This window comes from Camellia sinensis, chromosome 6 (assembly GCF_055761805.1).
Source record: "Camellia sinensis isolate YWXY chromosome 6, ASM5576180v1, whole genome shotgun sequence".
Classification (NCBI taxonomy): domain Eukaryota; kingdom Viridiplantae; phylum Streptophyta; class Magnoliopsida; order Ericales; family Theaceae; genus Camellia; species Camellia sinensis.
In genome coordinates this window covers 177,785,014-177,790,200 of record NC_138966.1, presented here as the reverse complement: position 1 = coordinate 177,790,200, position 5,187 = coordinate 177,785,014, and positions in this window count along the sequence as shown.

Genomic DNA, 5,187 nt, shown 5'->3' with positions numbered 1-5,187 from the left:
TATATTATGAAATTTGAAGTATACCAATGAAGTTTTTTGAAACTCTTCAATCGTGGAACTAAACTGGATTTGAACAAATTTTGCAGTTTGGTTTTGGTTCGATTTCTAAAATTTCACAATTTATGATTCCAAAATTTCTCTAAGGATAGGTTTAGTACTTGGATCACCTCATAAACAAATTAAACTAGTATGTAAACACCCTTACTAAAACAATTGATTAATCAAGCTAAAAATGATTATACATCATTCACTTTTATAAGTCATGTATATTTTCATTTCCAACATTTTTAGCAAGTGGCCACAAATAAGAGACCCGTTAACAATTTTTTTTTTTTTAAATATATAAAAATAGGTTGTGAATTTTTAAAAGTTTATTATTTTTCAAAAAAATAAAATGATTGGAAATAATGAGTGTTTCCATAAATGTTATTATTATTTATTTAAATATACAAATTAAGTGTTATTATTTATTTTCAAAAAAATAAAATGATTGGAAAACAATGAAAACAGATTTTAGTTTTAAGTTGGGAATAATATCAATGTAATTAGAATTATAATGTATATATAAATTATATATAATTTACATATTTATATATATATATATATATATCAATATATATATATATATATATAGATGATACAGATTTATCAATATATATATTGATACAGATTTATATATATATATATACAGATTTAATAATGTATATATTATCAATATATATATATATAGATGATACAAATCGGTATATATATATACAGAGAGAGAGAGAGAGAGAGAGAGAGAGAGAGAGAGCATACCTGTCGTCCTCGCCGCAGCACCACCGCACCACCGTTCGCCGTTCGCCGTTCGTAGGGATTTGGTTGAAATGATCGATACAGCCGTTCGGCTTCGTAGGGATTTGGGGGAAAGAAATTGGTTTCAAACATTTAGGGATTTGGATTATGTTTTGATCGAGCGGCAAGATGAATAGGGAAGAGCGGGGGCAAAAAAATTTTCACTTTTTGCGACGGTAGGTTTTACACCGTCGCAAATGGCAAGTATTTTGTTCATAAAACGACGCCGTTTAAATTAGATTTTTTGCGACGGACAATTGCCGTCGCAATATGTAAACTATTTGCGACAGCAAACGTATGCCGTCTCAAAACATTTTTTTGGCGACGGTAAAAACATCCCTCGCTAATACTGATGCATTTATTCCCCTATCCGCGCATTTTTTATTACCGACGGGGACAACGCCGTCGCTAAATCCTTCATTTGCGACGGTTTAATCTGCCGTCGCAAAAAACCATTTTTTGCGACAGGACAAGCGCCGTCGCTAATGCTTCTGTGTTTTTTACCTCCTTTTCTTGTAGTGGTGTGATCTTTATTAATATAAAAGAGAAATTGCAAATCAATAAAACAAAAAAATATATATATATATTTACAATTTTCATAATAGTATAAAATCTACTTGTGTGCATGGTATAAGTCATTCATAAATCTTTTGTGTGTCAGATTGTACTATGAAAAATTTCATCCATAGTGCAATAATTTTTTCACTGTATAATTTAATTTGTAATTTCTCTTAATTTAAAGGTACTTAGGACAAAGAAAAATAAATTTCTTTTCTTTTATCATTGAAACAATTAATTATGTGATAGTATTAAAATAAAAGAACATTAAAATATGATTCAAAGACTGTAGGAGCAAATTAAAATAGAAAGGCTGAGGATTTTTAATAGACAAAGAATCTCAAACCAGTAAAAAAGATGATCATTATAACAAACAATGTGGAGTAGTTTCCAACCTAATAATCTTGAGGCCAAAATCTTTCGCTTTTAGAATTTTTTTTAAAAAAAGCTCATATTGTCAAAGTGGAGAAATTAACGGTGAGGAGGCATTGGAGGCATTGAAAATCATTTTGCTGCAAATTTGTTGGTTTGAGTTGCCAATTTTAATGGGACTTGCAGACTTAACCTGATTTGGTTTGATTTTGAGTTGCCAACTTTACAACAATGGTTGTTATTCTCGACTCAGGATCGTCTCCTTGCATTTTTTCATTGTATTTCTTATTTATAGGGCTATTGAGTCCACTTTTAGGCCTAATTTTGATAATCCGAACCGATCATATTTTAAAATTTGTTCAGTATATCAAACTTATAAAAAATCAAGTTGATCAGATATCAGAAATCAGGTGTTTGAAAAACTCGAACTAAAAACTATTTTTTTAAAGAATTTAATAAACAGTTTTCCGAACACATACTTTCTGATATCCGATTAACTTGATTTTTTACAGGTATGATATACTGAACAAATCTTAAAATATGATGGTTCGGATTATCAAAATTGGGCCTAAAAGTGAGTCCAATGACCCTACAAGTAGGAAATGCAAGGAAGAAATGCAAGGAGGGGATCTTGATTAGTTATTCTCAACCCTCTACAGTGCTGCTCCGTGCCGCGAGTAGACATCTTTTCGATTTCCAATTTAATGGTTTCTTTTTAAAAAGATAAGTTTTTGCTAATCATTTTATTATACAAATTATGTATTTAAATAAAATAAATAGATTTATATTTAATTAAATTGATTTACGGAATAAGAAATTATGAGACTCAACAACATGAAAAACAAAAATATATATCAAAATAAATTATTGAAATAAGACATGGAAGCAAACCGAAATGTGTGGATACCATAGCCTCTTTAAAACAGATTTGTCGCCTCACTGTGGGTGCTGGAGGTATGTTGGTGTCTGTCTCTCAATATACAACGCGTAAAACCCGCTAATGTAGAAGTACATTATGTTTAGCTCCGGCGAACTAACAATGATAGCACTTTCTCATACAAAAAGAAGAATACAGGAGTAGACTAACTGTATAATATGAGAGCCAAAAATTATGTACTCCAACCAAAGAGGATGATCTCCTTTATATACAATGGGAGAGAGAAGAGGAGTCTTTCTGCAACAAATGCAAAATTCAATTTCTACAAAATTGATGGTAAATAAGTATGTGAATTACACACTTTATATATCAGCAACCACCTAATAGACTTGGCCTAAACCCAAAAAGATTAAGTTGGCGGACCACCAATCTGACCCAACCCAAACTTTTAACCTATTCCAACAAGCTTCAACCCGAGTCCCAAGATCCAAAATCCACGAACCTGGCCCAGACAAGGCAGGTGGCACGAGTGTGGCAATTTTTGTATAACCAACTTGACTCATAGTTTTGGCTTAGTCCATCCTTAAAGCATTCATAACTTTCTTCTTTTGAAAAATTTGAATGTCCGAAAAGATTCATACTCTTATCCAAAATTTGAAATTTAAATATCCATCAATACATTTTTCTATAATTAATGTGGGATATGTCATTATATACTACCTCATTCATAAGGCCAACTTTATGAGATAATTTTTTATTCAATTCTTAATGATTTTTAATTTATTTTTATTTTTTTGGTGTAAATATTTTGTTACAAAAAATTTAAATCTATTTGATTCCACCTCAACCAATGGTTGGAATCTATTTTAATTTTATATTAAAGTCACCATAAAATTATTATTTTTCCAGCACATTTCACATAATTGCTTGCATGTATTATTTTAGGGAAAGAAAGATGTTGGCAACTTCTTCGTCAGAGCATCGGAAGCAGAACCCCTAAACCCTCTCCTTACCTTTTAAGGGGTTGATGGCTCCTTATACACTTGTAGCAACACCCTTAAACAATTTCCTAAAATAAAAATTGCTATAGTGTCTCCCTATTTGTAAGGAGTTACTGTATCCGCCTTTTTTTTTTTTTTTTGTTTCACGCGTATGAGCTGTCATACACCACAATTCAACCGTTTCAGCTATGTGTCCTTTTCTTATTGGATTGTACTTGGCACGTGCTTCATAATCGTCTCGCACATACGTGCGCCGTCTGACGCTCACGTTGTCTCAGGCGCATTAATTGCCCTCTTTTGCCGCCGTTTCAAGTTTTTGTCAAAACTTGTTTCCTTCTTCTTTCGTGTTCTTCACTTTTACATCGATTCCTTTGCTTTTTCTCTCTCTAGCTCCTGAATACGCCATTGTTCCGGATCTCAAGCTCTGCAACTGCCTTCATTCTTCCTTCTGGTGAAGCTTCCGTCGTTTCTGTTACTTCTGCAACCATTATCTAACTTCGGCGATCCTTACACCGGCTTCTTTTCTTCGGTAAGTTTATTGTTCCTTTCATTTTCCATTCTTTGATGCTTTCTATTACTCACTGCCATTACTACATTTGTTCAAATCTTTAACTTGTGAATCATCCATCTGAATGTGTTTTTTTCTACGATTTTGCCCTTACCCATATCTTGAACACACGCACTATTTCACCACTTCCCTATATTTTTGCCACTGTTCTTGGCCCTATACTTCTTGTATTCTTTATGCTCTTTATAGACCATCTCTGTTCTTGATTCTGAAACTCGTTCTTGTTTCTGTTTTTTGTGTCTTTTCCAGATTCGTGCCTTCAGTCTTCGATTCCATAGACTTAGGTTTTGGGATTTGTCTGTAGAACCCATAATTTAGGAAAAAACTGAAACGAACTTCCTCTAGATCCATACAAACGTTTATCAAAGTGAATTTTTAGGTTTTTAGCTGAGATCCTTTAAACCTTCCAAAAATACTTCTTCCTGAAATCCGATATCTCCATTTAATCCGATATCATGGGCATGTGGAAACATAGAGTAAACACCCCATCCAAACTAGAATTCTTTAGACAAGAGTTTGAAATCCCAGCCGACGTCCATCTGAGGTTGGCTGGGGATGATGACTCCATCATGCCTACTGATCACTCCATGCCCTTCTCTGTGGTAGCCTTCATTGAGTGTGGACTTCGGCTCCCACTCAACATCCTTTTTCGTGAAATACTTCATTATTACAAGTTGAACCCAATGCAACTTTCCATCAACTCCTATCGAACCATCAATGGTATCATAGCCTTAGCAAAACAAGAGAACGTTAAGATCATATTAGCCGATATCCAGTATTGCTACACTATGTGTGGCCTCAAAAAAGACACCGGCTACGTTTACTACCTTAAGCCAAGGTCCACCGAATACAAAATTGTTGCCGACCTCCCTGACTCCAACAAGGGAGCTGGGGATGATTATTTCATTACTTCGGGGAACTGAGAGTTCGCCCCAAATGAAGACCTCCATCTCTTCCCTCTCCTTCGATCAGTCTTT